Genomic DNA, 17,182 nt, shown 5'->3' with positions numbered 1-17,182 from the left:
CCGTTAAGTTGGGATTCGTAGAGCCAAAGATGATATCATCGACGTAAATTTGAACAATCATAAGGTGGTTACCTTCCTTCTTACGAAAGAAGGTTGGGTCAACCGAACCTTGTTTGAATTTGGACATCTTTAAAAACTTTGTCAGCGTTTCATACCAGGGCCTCGGAGCTTGTGTCAGTCCATACACGGCTTTGTCCAAAATATAACAATGATTAGGATACCTTTCGTTTATGAATCCAGGAGGTTGCTCCACGTACACTGTTTCTTCAAGTTCTCCATTGAGAAATGCACACTTGACGTCCATTTGGTAGACTTCAAAGTTTTTGTGTGCAGCATAGGCGAGGAATATTCTAACAGATTCCAGCCTAGCTACAGGAGCGAAAGTCTCTTCATAGTCAATTCCTTCCTCCTGACAGTATCCTTTCACAACCAGGCGTGCTTTGTTTCGTATCATGTTCCCTTCCTTGTCCATTTTGTTTCTGAAGACCCATTTGAGACCAACAACTGAAGCATCTGGAGGAGTTGGAATGAGTCACCAAACTTTGTTCCTTTCGAATTCATTTAGTTCGTCTTGCATAGCTTGAACCCAATCGGAGTGATCAAGAGCAGTGTTAACTGTCTTTGGTTCAACTTTTGAGACGAAGGAGTTAAACATACAGAATTCTACTTTTGAAAACAAGGAAGTCTGTTTTGCCTTCAGTTTTGATCGGGTCAGAACTTTTTCAGACACATTACCAACAACCTGGGAGACAGGATGATCTCTGGTCCATTTGACGAGAGGAGGGTAGTTTGGATCAAAGGTTGGATCCAATTCAGTGTTTACCATCTCTTCTAGTTCGGATTGACTTTCATCGTCTTCAAGTATATTAGCATTCTCCCCCTCGACAGATAAGCTTTCTGATGTGTATTGAGTTTCTGGAGCTACAGGGGTTTCGGGTGGCGTCGAGCTTTCCGGTGTTGATGCACCTTCGGGTGGTAAGGCACTTTCGGTTGGTGAAGTGCGTTCGAGAGCAGCTTGAGAACAGTTCTCCCCCTCAACATGTGAGCTCGTCTGTGATGACGAAGATATGCCCTCCCCCTCAACTAAAGTATCATGCTGTGGAGGGTCGTTAGAACTTGATCCTCCTTCATTCATTCTCTTTGCAGCATTATCGATGAGTTGCTTCAGATGATCTACTTTGTTGTCTGCTGCACTTGCTTCTGAGAGAGTGGCCTTCTCTGGTTCATCAAATAACTCAACGAACTTCTCAAATAGGTTTGCGATTGAGGCTGTAACTTAGCCAGTTTGAGGAAAGATTTCTCCAGTTGTGTCTTCGATGGCCTTTAGCTTTTTGACATAGCTATCGTGAAAAGTCACGTAATAAGTTTCTTCTATTTTCCTCGAGCGCTTGTTTAAAACCCTGTACGCTTTAGAAGTGAGAGAATAACCCAGAAATATCCCTTCGTCGGCTTTGACATCAAACTTGTTGCGGTGTTCTTTAGAATTGAAGATGAAACACCGTGAACCGAACACATGGAAAAACTTGACATTTGGCTTCCTGTTGTTGATGATCTCATAAGGAGTGATAGTGAAGCGCTTATTGAGATATGACTTGTTCTGTGTAAAACAAGCAGCAGAAATAGCATCAGCCCAAAAATATAAAGGTAAAGAAGCGAAGCTTAGCATGGTTCGGGCCGCTTCACACAAAGATCGGTTTCGTCTTTCGACAATTCCGTTTTGTTGAGGAGTGTAGGGAGCTGAGAAGTTATGACTGGTTCCCTTTTCGGCCAAGAATACTTCGAATTCTTTATTTTTGAACTCCAGCCCATTATCGCTCCTGATGTTGCGAACGACTTTCTTCAGCTGTACTTCAACCTGCTTAATGAACACCTTTAGCTTGTAAGTCGCTTCAGATTTAAGCTTTAGAAAGAACACCCACGTAAAACGCGAAAAGTCATCAACAATAACAAGAATGTACTTGCTGCCACCGATACTTTCGATAGATGATGGACCACACAAATCAATATGAAGTAACTCTAGTGGTTCCACAACTTTGGTGTTTATTATAGATGGATGACATTGACGACTCTGCTTCCCCATTTCACATGCAGCACATAAATGTTCTCTATCGTACTTGAGCAATGGAAGACCTCGAACATGACCTCCAGTGACAAGTTTGTTGATATCCTTAAAGTTGAGATGAGAGAGCCTTCGGTGCCACAACCAGCTTTCGTCAGATTGTGCTTTGGATAACAAGCAGATAGTTGGGTTCCCTTTGATAGGTTTGAGGTTTAGAGGAAACATTTCACCTTTACGCTTCGATTTGAGAATAACTCTTTTTGTCTTTTTCTCAATTATCTCCGAACCCTCATCATCAAATGAAACCTTGAGACCGGTACCTCCAACAAGCTGAGATACACTGATGAGGTTATGTTGCAGTCCTTCCACATATGCAACCTTCCTAATCGTGAAATCACCATTTGTAATCATTCCATAGCCTTTTATGGTGCCGAAGGAGTTGTTCCCGAACTTGACATTTCCACCGTTTGAAAGAGACCTGTATTCCCTTAGTTCCTCCTTCCTTCCTGTCATGTGACGCGAGCAGCCACTGTCAATGTACCATTCTTCGTCAAACTGCTCGTCACTGATAACCTGCAAAAATTAAGCAGATTTAGGAACCCAAAGTTTCTTGGGTCCTCGTGAGCCTTTCACAGGAACAGGAATAGTAAGAGAGATGTCAACCAAATATGTTCTTTTTATTAGTGTTGTTTCATCTTTCTTTTTTATGGTGAAAACCTTAATTTTATTAGGATTTGTTACTTTCGGTTTGGTTTCTGGTTTAACTGATGAAACCTTCAGTTTTCCTTTTAGTTCAGTTGATGATTGATGCTTTTGAGAGTGAACAGAATGGAATTTAGAACGAGGTGGAGAGGAATTAGAAGCATTTGAAGAATTAGAAGAGTTAGAATGAGAGAACTGAGACTGAGATGACTTCTTGACTTGAGATTCTAGGTGACCCTTTTGCTTTTGATCATTGGTGGGACCGAACCTGGAATTTTGATCTCTTTTGTTCTCTGAACCGAACCTTTGCTTTCGGTTGATGTTGTTTTCTGAACCGAACCTCTACTTTCGGTTGTTGTTGCTCTCTTGTGATTCAACAGGACTTTTCTCTGACTTTAAGTTCCTGTCATGATGTGAGAAATAGGCATTTTGAGATTGCCAAAACTGTTTTCTTTTAGAGAGATTCTTCTTGTATCTCTGATTCCTTTGCTGTTTTTGATTTCTCATCTGCTTCGGTTGATGATAGATATTGGCTTTTGGTTTTTGTTTTCCTTTAGCTGGTTCACTCTGAACTGATGATGTTTCGCTTAAAGGAGTGACTTCTTTTGCAGGAATTCCTTTTTCTTGAGGAACATCTTTTGTACCATTAGTACTTGGCACATCGAAGCTATCAGGCTTATTCAAAGGTTCTGGCACATATCTGCCTTTGCTTTTCCATGAAGTCCTTTCAGATAGACCTACCGTTTCATCAGCATTGTCGATGGGAGCTGACCAGAAGAACTCGTCGCAGCCGTCAGCATTGTCTTCGTTTACAATGGCTGTGAGTTCAGCAGTCTGATGTTCGGTTACGCCTGTGACCTTATACACCTGATTTGGAGTGGTTCTAACTTTTTGATATACTACTGCCTTTTCTGCAAGGATCGGGGACTTTTGTTGGGACAAACGAGCAAACTCCACTGAATTTTATGAGATGAGATTCTTGTGGTTTTCGGGTTCGCTCTTAACAAATTCTGAACAATCAACTGTGTCCTCTACAGAAATTTCACTCATATTGTCGTCCTCATTAAGCTCAGATGCATTTTCAACATCAATTTTATTTTCTGAGCTCAAGTTGGAATTCAATGAGTCAAATTTTTGTATGGTTTCGGTCCTCAGTTTCAGTTTATCATTTTCAACCAAAAGGTTTTTAAGCATGTCCTTATGGTCCTTGGACTTTATGAAAGATTCGATTTTGTCTAGTCCATACATGTATGTCGGATTAACTTCTTCAGACGAAATAACACTTTCACAATTATACGCTTCAGCATCAATTTCATCCTCCTTAAACTCAAGGAAGGGTAAAATCATGTGATGAATCTTTTGTCCTATTTCACAATCCAAATGAAGCTGAGTGATATTAGTATAAAGACGTTTAGCAATCAAACAAAAAACATTTCTCTGTTTTAAAAGCTTTAAATTGTCTCTTTGCAAATAAATGTTTTCATCTTTGGTTTTGATTAACTCCGACTCCTTCAGTTCGATCCACATCCTTCTTTCCTCACTCTTTGAAGATACCCTGCTTATTTGGTCAGTTAGGTTAGAACTGGTGACTCGTGTTTGAGTTAAACTGCTGTCTAGATGAGAGATTCTTGAATTAACATTTTTTAATTCTTTTTCATATGAGCTTTGTGGTACTTTGAATGCAATAAAAACGGACTGTACCTTCTTGATTAATTCATCAAGTTCGTTGAACTGTACGCTGAGCGGTTTTGCTATGAAGCACAAGTACTCTCGCTCCTTTGCATCTTCAATCCCACCATCTGTGTTGTATCCCCTCATCTGAGATACATCGGACACCATGAAGCATTTTCCACCACTACTCTCTTCTTTCGCCACATAAGCCTTTCCATGAGAAGGCTTCCTTACTTCATCATCTTCAGAGTCGGTTGACCAGACCTCCACGCCACCGAACTCATCATCAGCTACCGAACCCTGCACAATTAAAGCATTCATAGAAGGGTTAGTAATAGATTTCTTCTTCCTGATCTCGTCCAGCTTTTTCAGCAACAAAGCTTCTTTATCTTTTTCATCATCCTTTTCTACCATTTTCTTGAGGATACAATCTTTTGCATAGTGGTTCTTTCCTCCACAGTAATAGTAGCTCACTCCCGAATCTCCTTTAGCTTTCGGTTCCTTCTTTGATTCTTCTGCCTTCGGTTCATCTTTGACCTTTTCAGAGCTATAACTTCCCTGCCAATTTCTATTCTTATTTGTGGGAAATCTTTTCTTGATGAACCTTTTGGGGTTTGACACCATCATAGCATAGTCTTCCGAAGTGAGGTCATAGTCCTCCAAGTTGAGGTCTTCATCTTCCGTCACAGCTTTGCCTTTGGACAGAAGGGCTAATGAACCCAAGCTTGAAACCACATTTTTCTCCTGTAACACGATCTTTTCTTGAGACTTCAGAATGCCTACCAGTTTCACCAGAGAATAGGATTTGAATTGCTCATGCGCTTTAACTGTGGACACTACAGCTCTCCACTCAGATCTAAGGCCGTTTAAAAATGTGACCTTTTGTTCAATCAACTTTCTTTCAATATCATGTTTAATCATCTTACTAAGAAGATGATTGAAGCGATCAAACGTTTGAGTTACGGTTTCTTCAGGGCTCTGCTTGAATTCACCAAATTCGGACAGCAGCAAGGTTTGAATGGAATGCTCAAGATCTTCGTCTGTAGAATACAACTCTCGCAGCCTATCCCATATTTCTTTGGCAGTTGTACATGAACTCACCAGCCTGAAAGTGTCATATTGAAGAGCGAATATGATTAATCTCAATGCTTTAATATTGCACTGAAATTTATCTTTTTCGTCTTGAGCAATATCTTTAACGTCCTTCAAAAGATCATTATACTCCTTCTGAGTCTTGATAATCCTTGAAGTTGCTGAATGAGCAAAGGGTCCAGATACTATTGCTTCCCAGATGAGGTATCCATTGTCCTCAGATCCTATAACATAGTCTTCAAAGTGATGTGCCCAGACTTCATAATCATGGGTGTAAAGGATGGGAATCTTCGTTGTTGATCCAATGCTGTTCGAAATATTAATGGGATTGGATTGCGACTCGTCCATGCTTGATCGAATAACCTGTTAAAAGATCAGACTTGTAATGTATTAAATTAGGGCAAAACAATAAATATCGAGTTACGTCAATTATGGGATGACGGCTCAATAAATATCAGTAAATACGGAATAACCCTAATCGAAACCTTTTTCACAGAAAAGAAGTGTATGAATTACACAGCCTCCCGCTCTGATACCAATTGATAAGTTATAAACTAACTTGAAGATCGATTAGATCTTTATAACAGGTAAAATAATAAATACGAAAACAGCAAATAACACAAGAATGGATCAACGCGTGTCGAATGATTAATCAACAATCCTCAGCAGAGCTCGATAAAGAACTTCCGCTGTAGAGGATTTAGGGTTACAAGAACGATAAAGAAATAATGCTCTGATCTATCGTGATAATCTTTTCTATCTTTATCAAAAAATCATCTGTTTAATATGCATGCAAGCATATATATTTATACTAAACCCTATCAAGCTCTCGGTTGGACAGGCCCAAACTGGAGTTACAAAACTGGACTAATAAGCGAGCCCAATAGACGCAATACATCAAACCGCTACCCAACAGTTTGGAATGAGATCTAGAGGCACTCGGCGAGTCACAAGGGTGTACTCGGCGAGTTGCTTGAAGATGTTCTAGAACTCGGCGAGTTGGAAGAACAACTCGGCGAGTAGGTTGAAGATAGCCTTGGACTCGGCGATTCAGTTCTTGGACTCGGCGAGTCTGGTCGTAAGGTCCTATCCTTTCTTCTGGTTGAGCTGTGAATCAGTGAGTCAAGGGATGACTCGATGAGTCGAGTGTGAAAGGAATCGGAGTTGTTGGACTCGGCGAGTCTCGGGGTGACTCGGCGAGTTGAGTCGCGGATTGAGGAAAGTTCTGAGCATGGGGACTCGACGAGTCATCGGGTTGACTCGGCGAGTAGAGTCAATCAGGGGCTGACTTTGACTTTGACCAAGGGTTGACCAGTTGACTTCCTGGGGCATTTTCGTAATTGTTGGATATTGTTTTGAGTTCAGTGTTTTGATGGTTGTCCAGTGGTGGAAATCGTATCAGTGATCGGAGCAGCTTGGGTTATCTGTTCAGTTGGCAGTTTCGAGGTGAGTTATCCTCACTATATCAATAGGGTCTAAGGAACCAAGGTCGGCCCTTTGTCGGAGGACACGGAGGTACGATCAGCCGGAGCCAGTAAGTAACCCCAAAGTACCATACATGATATTTGTTTTGAGCATTGATAGAACAACATGCTAGTACTAGGCTAGGGATCTTCAGGATTTCCTGATAATGTTGCCTGATTTATGATGCCTGTAGCCTCGGGTTTCTTTGTGGGAGATTTCCAGTGTTCCTCTAGTAGTGAGGGTTGAGCGCTCGTTTTGTATGTTTTCGCTAGGGTGTTGTGGTAGTACTTCATATAAATATGGGTAAGTTTGGAAGGTAGTATGGGCCCGTACTACTAAAAGCACATGACCCATACGCGTATCAGGGAAACCATGACCTCTAGGGTTGGGTTGAGAGTTGGTTCCCGGGTTAGTGGGAAGTGTCTGAGATTTTGTGGTGTTTTTCTTTAAGTATGGAGATTCCGAGTCATGCTGGGAATGGATCCGGGTCAGGATCGGGAGCAGGAGAGGGAGTTACGGGTGGGTCAGTACCGCTCGAGGTTATTGGTCAGATGAGCACGTGCGAGTTGGATGCGAGGATTCGTGAGATCCTGCTTAATGAGGTTGCTGCGTTGCTCCGGGCCGAGTTGCCAGAATCGTTTGGGTCGATCAAGACCGCCATGGTTTAGTATTTTGATGAGCGCTATGCAGCTCTCACAGAGACGGCTGCCGCGGCGGCTACAGCGGCTGTAGCAGCGACAGGGGGAGGAGCTGATCGGGGTTTTCAGTATCGGGACTTCGATAATACGAAGCCTCCCACCTTTAACGGAGTTCAGGACCCGATTGTTGCTATGAGATGTTTATCGGACATGAAGGGGTGTTTCTTCACGTGTTCATGCCCTGCTGATCAGAGGGTGAGGTGTGCTCTGAACCTGTTGAGGCTCGGGGCGAAGGATTGGTGGAGATTGACCACGGGGTTATTTTCGGATGCGCAGAGGGCTACGGTTTCATGGGATCAGTTCAGAGAGATGTTCAGCACTCGTTATGTCCCGCGGGTTGAGAGGGAGAGATTGGCTCAGGAATTCCTTGAGCTGAAGCAGGATTCAGAGTCGGTGACGGAGATCACCAGGATGTTCACCGAGAGGGCAATGTTCTGCCCTGAGTTCACTTCGGAGCAGGCTCAGATGTCTCGATATCTGAGCATGCTCAGGAGGGCTATCAGAAAGTTTGTGTCTACGCAGAGGTGTGAGACTTTGTTGGAGTTGCAGGAGGCCGCCAGGCGGCGTGAGTTAGAGATTGAGTTGCAGTTACGTGAGCTGAGGCAGGCTCCGGTGCAGTCGCAGCCGGCGCCAAAATAGTCTAAGACCGTTGATTCTAGGGTGGGAGATCAGAGCAGCCATGCTTGTGGGAAGTGTGGGAGGGGTCACACCGGAGTTTGTAGGTCCAGTGGTGCATGCCGCAAGTGCAGAAAGGAGGGGCACTATGCGAGGTACTGTCGGCAGTCAGCGCCGGTTCGGGATTTGAGGATTTGTTATCATTGTCATCAGGTGGGGCACTTGAGGGTCAACTATCCACAACTTGTTGTAGGACCGGTGTAGGCTCCAGCACCGGCCACTTTGAGGATCACGGGTAGAGGTCAGGGTGGAGCGGAGCCCCCAAGGGCTCAGGGTCATGCTTTTCAGCTTACAGCAGAGGAGGTCAGAGCAGTGCCGGATGCAGCTGCGGGTATGTTTCGTTCGTGATATCTTGTCATCTTGTGATTATTGTGGAGTATTGTTTATGTGCTAGCCCCTTTTTGTGGTTTTCGGTGTGGTATTCGTTGTTCTTCAAGAGTTATGGTATGGTTATGGGTTAGTGATGGGAATTCTTTGGTTATCATTCGTGGGGTTTATTAGTGGGAATCTGGCGTTGGTATGAATGTCGGATATCATCTGCTTTCTGAGGAGTGGTTAACTGCAGATTGAGTTCTTTCGAGCTCGGGTTGATTAGTGTGGAAATGGGATTTTTTGTGAAGGTTGTTTATGCCTGCGGGGCGCAGTTCGCGTGTAAGTGTTATGTTGTGTAAGGTTGTTGAGGGAGGTCGGCGATGCGACCGGTGGTTGTTAGTCAGTGCCCTAAGTGGGGGAGAATTGGAAAACTCTCCGGAAGGTCGATGGTCATGAGAGGTTGTTTAGTTGCTTGGGATTCAACAGTGGTTCTATCAGCCAAGAGTTTAGGCTGGTATGAGTAAGTGGCAGACGTGCGGGGCGGGATTGGAAGATGGATCTGAGGATGCTACCTCAGATTTGGAGTAGTGATGATCCAAAATCGCATAAAGTCCCGGTTGATAAGTGATTGGTGAAGCTATCTTGTCCCAAACCCAAACCCTAAAGTGTAATATGCCTAGATCTCTTTGGATTCACGTAAAGTTCGCCACTTTACGTGATGGATGGTTTGTAGGAGGCTAGATCTACATTTTGGATCAATTGCATGGCCTGGAAGGTTCTGTTTGGAATGAGATCTAGAGGCACTCGACGAGTCACAAGGGTGTACTCGGCGAGTTGCTTGAAGATGTTCTAGAACTTGGCGAGTTGGAAGAACAACTCGGCGAGTAGGTTGAAGATAGCCTTGGACTTGGTGAGTCTGGTTGTAAGGTCCTATCCTTTCTTCTGGTTGAGCTGTGAATCAGTGAGTCAAGGGATGACTCGGTGAGTCGAGTGTGAAAGGACTCGGAGTTGTTGGACTCGGTGAGTCTCGGGGTGACTAGGCGAGTTGAGTCGCGGATTAAGGAAAGTTCTGAGCATGGGGACTCGGCGAGTCATCGGGTTGACTCGGCAAGTAGAGTCAGTCAGGGGTTGACTTTGACTTTGACCAAGGGTTGACCAGTTGACTTCCTGGGGCATTTTGGTAATTGTTGGATATTGTTTTGAGTTTAGTGTTTTGGTGGTTGTCCAATGGTGGAGATCGTATCAGTGATCGGAGCAGCTTGGGTTATATGTTCAGTCGGAAGTTTCGAGGTGAGTTATCCTCACTATATCAATAGGGTCTAAGAAACCAAGGCCGGCGCTTTGTCGGATTGAGATCCGGGTATTTGTTGTTATGATATTTCTTTGTTATGATGCATCTTGGTAGCTAGGGTGGTATATGTTAGAGACCTGGTTGAGGTCGGTATCCTGAGATATAGGGTTATGCTATGCTAGTGACCGGTTAGGTCGGTATTTTGGTTAGGATGATGATGTGCTATGTGATCTGTTTGATCGGTTTGCTGACTGTGAATTGTTATATGATTGTATGTTTATGTGCACATGGTTGTTGGACTGGAGTTAGGTTGAGGCGGGTCCTGCTTTGTGCTATAGGCCAAGATAGCCAGGGCGGACCGGTTGTCCCGAAGGCCCAGCGAGCGGTCCGGATAGGCTGTAGGCCCCAAGAGGGCAGACCAGATGTGCCCAGGCTCTGAGAGTGGACCAGGCCGACTAAAGGCCCGATGCGGGCGGACCAGTCATACTGTAGACTCAGAGAGTGGACTAGGTGGATTGAAGGCCTGGTGCGGGCGGACCAATCACACTGCAGACTCGAGGTATATGGCTAGACTCGAAGGGTGGACCAGGTGGACTGTTGGCCGGTGCGGCGGACCAGTCACACAGTAGACCCGAAGTGCATGGCTGTTCTGTGAACGGATATGATATGGCATGTTATGCGTGTATGGTATATGTGGTTGGTATTTTGGGGATATCTCACTAAGCTTCCGGGCTTACAGTTGTGGTTTTATGTTTTTCAGGTTCTTCAGGTGACTGTGGCAAGGCGAAGGCGTGATCGTACCGCTCCTCATGTTTATGTTGTGACGTGATTCTGGGAATACTCTAAATAAATTGTATTGAAAACCTTTTTGTAATAAATTAATGAAATCGGGTTGTTTTTGAAAAGTTTAAATTTGTTGGAATTTTTCGGTCGTTACAACATCCTTTTGAAGTGATCTATGATTGGCCCATACTCAGCTTCGTTGATGAGGAGGATGTTGTGCAGAATGATCCAATCATGTCGATTCAGGTTAGGAAGATCGGCAAGTGAAATAGCATGTTCTGTTTTGGTAGATCCCCTCAGCACTTTGAACCGAACATTCGTGAAGTCACCCTCCCAAAAGGGTTTTAGGACCCCGAACGTTTATGATCTTCTGCGCACTCCATGTCTGATACTGAGGCTGAGCAGATCCCAGATAGAATTCAACAAGCTCCCTATCAACCTTCGGGTGAGGATGAGGGACATCAGCAATATGAGAGAAAGCATGAAAAATGAAGGCCTTTCGGGTCAAGGGCATGTAAAACTGAGAGTCAACAGAATTGACCCTGTCCAAAGAAATCACCAATTCGAGCCATAAGATGTTGGGAGTATCAATGGCTTCTTTGATAAGCTTCTCGAGAGTCCACGGAGGGAATAGAGTTTTGTGACTCTCAAGGAGATCATGAGCGTCCTTCATTTTTCTTTCGTTAGCCTCTGCCTCTCTGGCAACACAAGCACTCATATCTGAATCCTTTTCCCTGCCTTGTTTCTTCAAGAGATCAGCAATGGTCTCTTTGTCATCATCATCATCACTGTCTTCAAGAATCTTCTTCCCTTTATCTTTAGCACCCGAACCTGAAGCTTGACCTGTTGTTGGAGGTTCGGTTGCTTTATTTGATGTAGAAGTAGGAGGCGGTTGAGATTGATTGGCATTTGACACCCCTTCTCCCCCTTGTTTTGGATGGGCCACGAATTCAGGAAGCCCTTCAATTTTGCTGAGCAGGTCCAAGGCGGGAGCAAGCTTCTCTGCTAGAGTTCGCCTCACTGAGTAATTCAGGATAGGATCATGTGCTTCAATGATGTTGGTGAGGGCGGCTTGGACATCCGAAACACACGTGGAAATGACCATACGCTCATATCGGAGAGACGCAATCTCATTTTCGTATTGGAAAAGTTGAAGACTTTTGACCTTTAGAGCAGTTGTTTTGCGAGCAAGTGCATCCATGATAGAGTTCTCCGAGGCAAGATCTTCCTGGAGCTTTGTCAAGCGCTCCTCAATAGTTGCCTGGAAAGTTTTATTGTCATTGTCGAGAGACTGACGAAGACTGACAAAGGATTGCAGTTCGGATGTGAATGAAGTGGCCAACTTCTCGACAACAGAATCAATCTTCGTTGCATTGGATGCAGTAAAGAGGTAAAAGGACTTAGGGTTTACCCTTTATACCGTGTGTAGAGGAGAGAGAAGAATCTGCCCCCAAATCTTCTTGAAAATCGAAGCGTTTCCTGAGTTGATTAACGCGTGACAGTTAGCAACCCCTATGATTACGCATGAGAGAGAAAAAACTCTTCCGTTTTGCACGCCTTCCCATCAAGAGTCGTTTTGAATGCCAAAACGTTTAGACTTTCGGCTGAGTCAGCAACTTATCCTTTTAAAATGAGATGTCTTCATAGAGAGAAGTGAACACGTGTAGTATTAGCCATAACATCCCGTTGAGAATATTGCACTAAAACCGGAGCCATAAAAATAGCTTGTAATGAACGAAACCAGATTTTTGGGAAATCAAAAAGATTTTCATGCATAGAGTGTCAAAGATAAAGAAATAAAGCAACATATATGTGGGAATTTGTGATGTCAATAAAGACAAGAAACTGTGGATCCCGGGCACGAATATCTTCCTTCAAAGTCAAGAGAGACTTTAAAGTGTTTGTGTGGTTTCCCATTGAATTACGATCAATCACTTATTAAGAAGTGTTGAAAGGCATCTTTTAATAAGGCTGATAAGGGTGGCTTTCGCTTCAGTTCAGAGTTCCTGATCTTGACATAAGAGAGAAACCGAATGAAGTACTTGTGAGACCAATGTGGTTTGTTGAACAAGTAGGTTTGGATAATATTTAAGTGACATGTTGGACATACTTGGTGTGAAATCTCAAGAAAAATTAAAATTGGATTCTAAGGGAAGAAATGTTATGGTATGTAACAATTTCATAAGAATCACACAAAAAGAAAAATTAGAGATTTCATGATACAACCACTTGGGTGTAGTCGTTAATTCATAAGTGAAAGCTAGAGCAAATTTAATTTGTTCACTGTCAATGCCATAGTAGGTATTGAATATTGGGTTTCACTTAGCACGTAGTGACACGAAGCTGAGATCACAAACACAGGGATTGTGTAACCATAAACCTCAGTGGTAATTTTTGAGAGTCTCAAGGGTTACATGTATGAGGCGAATATGATGGAGAAAAATGTTTGAGATGGTGTAAGAAAACCAAAGTACCTCTGCTAAAATTATAGTGACAAAGCAGAAAACTCCTAACTCATATGAGAAAAGAGTAAGGTAGCTCATGATTAGAATAAATGTAGCAGCCTGATTGGGAAGACAAGGTTTGTATATACCAAGTCAATAAGGCTTTTATTCAGAATCAGTTGAGGCTTTGGACAACATGCATCAGCATGCTTCTAGGGACACTTAACTATTAGAAAGTGTGAAAATGATACCTGCCCTATCGTTAATATGTAAACTGTTAATATAAACAAAAGAAGAGACAAAAAGAAAAAGAAAATATTTTTGGAACTTTTGATATTTTTGTAAAGAGAAAGACAAAATAAACCAAACAAATTTTTTTTTTTGGAACCGAACACTCGGTTCATTTCGGTTCCTAAAAAAATGTTTTTGGAATTTTTGGAAAAACTATTGTACAAAAGGGTACAACCAAAAATATTACCTGGTTTAGATAAGCAAAAAAAATGCAATGGGACCGAACTCGAAATAGACCGAGCGTTCGGTACATTTCGGTTCCCATGTGAATCGAGCCCAAAATAGACCGAGCGTGCGGTTCATTTCGCTTCCAACATTTAGTTTTGAGAATCTATTTTTGGTACTGACTCCGATTCCATCATGCCTAGGCCTTGTAGGATTTTATTAAAACTTGCTTCAGGAAGGGCTTTGGTAAAGATGTATGCCAGTTGATCAGTTGTTCGAACAAAGTGAATTTCAACATTTCCTTCTTCAACATGATCCTTAATAAAGTGATACCTCAGTGCTATATGCTTCGTCTTGGAATGTTGCACTGGGTTATGACAGATCCTAATTGCACTTTCAGAGTCGCAATATAGTGGGATTCTTTTCATATTGAGTCCGTAATCCTGAAGTTGGCTTTGGATCCAAATCACTTGAGATGTGCATGAGGCGGATGCAATGTACTCTGCTTCGGCTATAGACAGAGAAACACACGTTTGTTTCTTAGATTTCCAGCTCACCAACTTCCCGTCGAGGAATTGACAACCTCCTGTAGTGCTTTTCCGATCTAGACCACATCCTCCAAGATCTGCATTTGAGTAGGCTTGAACAAAGAAACCCGAGTTTGAGGGATACCAGAGACCGAGAGAGGTCGTTCGCTTCAGATACCGAAATATGTTCTTCACTGCCAACATGTGTGGTTCACGCGGATTTGCTTTAAACCTGGCATAATAACAAACTGAAAACATTATATCAGGCCTGCTAGCTGTGAGGTACATTAGGGAACCAATCATTTGGCGATAAAGTGTTATGTCGACTACCGGTTTTTCCAAAGATGGTGTAAGCTTGGTAGCGAACGCCATAGGGACTTTGACCTTTGAGTCTCCCACCATGCCAAACTTGGCAAGAAGACTCTTGGTATATGCTTCCTGGTTGATATAGATGCCTTCGGGTCCCTGACTAATATTTAAACCAAGGAAAAAGTTAATCGGACCCATTGAGCTCATTTCAAATTTAGTCTCCATCAACTTTCTGAATTCAACTGTTAGGCTGGGATTTGTTGAGCCAAAGATGATATCATCGACATAGATTTGAACGATCATTAGGTGGTTACCTTCCTTTTTACGAAAGAAGGTTGGATCAACCGAACCTTTTTTGAATTTAGACATCTTTAAAAACTTAGTTAGTGTTTCATACCATGCCCTAGGTGCTTGTTTCAGACCATAAACAGCTTTATCCAAGATGTAGCAGTGATCTGGATTCTTTTCATTCACGAAGCCAGGAGGTTGCTCCACGTACACAGTTTCTTCAAGTTCCCCATTTAGAAAAGCGCACTTCACATCCATCTGGTAGACCTCGAAATTCTTGTGTGCAGCATAGGCGAGAAATATTCGAACGGATTCCAGCCTTGCTACCAGAGCGAATGTTTCTTCGTAATCGATTCCTTCTTCCTGGCAGTAACCTTTCACCACTAGCCGAGCCTTATTTAGAATCACATTACCTTCCTTATCCATTTTGTTTCTGAATACCCATTTGATACCTACGACTGAGGCATCTTTCGGTGTTGGAATGAGACGCCAGACCTTATTTCTTTCGAACTCGTTGAGTTCATCTTGCATTGCCTGAACCCAATCAGAATGACCGAGAGCAATATTGACGGTCTTCGGCTCTATTTTAGAGATGAAAGAGTTGAACATACAGAATTCTACTTTGGTGAATAGGGAAGTTTGCTTTGCCTTCACTTGAGATCGGGTTAGAACCTTTTCAGATACATCACCCACTATTTGAGATACATGATAATCTCTGGTCCATTTGGTGAGAGGAGGATAGTTTGGATCATAGGATGGATCCAATTCAGCATTTACCATTTCTTCCAACTCTGATTGAATATCATCGTCATAGAGCATATCGGAATTCTCCCCCTGGACAGATGATGAGCCAAGAAATCTTTCTTCAACAGGGCTTTCGGGTTGATCCAGACTTTCGGTTGTCACTGGACTTTCGGGTGTAGAGGGGCTTTCGGGTGCAGAGGGGCTTTCGGGTGCAAAAGGACTTTCGGGTGTAGAGGGGCTTTCGGATGCGTCAAAAATTGGATTCTCCCCCTGAATATGTGAGTCCTGCTCATTTGTACAGGATAGATTCTCCCCCTCGACCGAAGTACCGCTCTGGGGAGGTTCTTTTCGAACTGGTTCTTCCGCTCCCATTTGTTTGGCTGCATCTTCGACGACCTTCTTAAGGTGATCAATCTTGTTGTCTGCTGTTGTGGCTTCAAAGTGAGATGCTTTCTCAGGTTCATCAAATAGATCCATGAAATGGTCAAAGAGATTGGCGATAGAGACTGTGACTTGACCTGTTTGAGAGAAAATCTCTCCTATTGCTTCTTCAGTGGACTTCAACTTCTTGACGTAATTGTCATCGAACGTCACATAATAGGTTTCTTCAATTCTTTTAGAATGCTTATTCAAAACCCTGTATGCCTTTGAAGTAAGAGAATATCCCAGGAAGATACCTTCATCAACTTTGACATCAAACTTGTTGTGATGTTCTTTGGAGTTGAAGATGAAGCACCTGGAACCGAACACGTGAAAGAATTTGACATTCGGTTTCCTGTTGTTGATTATCTCATAAGGAGTGAGAGAGAAACGCTTGTTGAGATAAGACCTGTTCTAAGTAAAACACGCTGCAGCAATGGCGTCAGCCCAGAAGTATAAAGGAAGGGAAGCAAACTTAGCATGGTTCGGGCCGCCTCACATAGGGATCGGTTTCGCCTTTCGACAATTCCGTTCCGTTGAGGTGTATAAGGGGCTGAGAAGTTGTGACTGCTGCCCTTTTCTGCTAGGAAGTCTTTGAATTCTTTGTTCTTAAATTCCAGTCCATTGTCGCTCCTAATGTTTCAAACGACTTTTCTTAGCTGCACTTCAACCTGTTTGATAAAGATCTTTAGTTTGGGAGTCGCCTCAGATTTGTGCTTTAGAAAGAACACCCATGTAAAACGTGAGAAGTCATCAACAATAACAAGAATGTACTTGTTACCGCCAATTCTCTCGATTGATGATGGACCACATAAGTCGATGTGAATCAACTCAAGTGGTTCAACAACTTTTGTGTTTATAATCGTTGGGTGACTTTGGTGACTTTGTTTTCCCATTTCACATGCAGCGCACAAGTGTTCGCGATCGAACTTGAGCAATGGAAGTCCCTGAACATGACCACCGGTAACTAGCTTGTTTATGTCTTTGAAGTTGAGATGTGAGAGCCTTCGGTGCCATAACCAACTTTCGTCTGAATGAGCTTTAGATAAAAGACATATTGCTGGATTCCCTTTGATTGGTCTGAGATTCAGAGGGAACATTTCACCTTTTCGTTCAGACTTGAGAATGACTTTGTTGGATTTCTTCTCTATTATTTCTGATCTTTCGTCATCGAATGAGACTTTGAGACATGTTCCTCCCACTAGTTGGGACACACTGATGAGGTTATGCTGCAACCCCTCTACATA

Source organism: Lactuca sativa, chromosome 3 (genome assembly GCF_002870075.4).
Source record: "Lactuca sativa cultivar Salinas chromosome 3, Lsat_Salinas_v11, whole genome shotgun sequence".
Lineage (NCBI taxonomy): Eukaryota > Viridiplantae > Streptophyta > Magnoliopsida > Asterales > Asteraceae > Lactuca > Lactuca sativa.
This window is presented reverse-complemented; position numbering follows the sequence as displayed.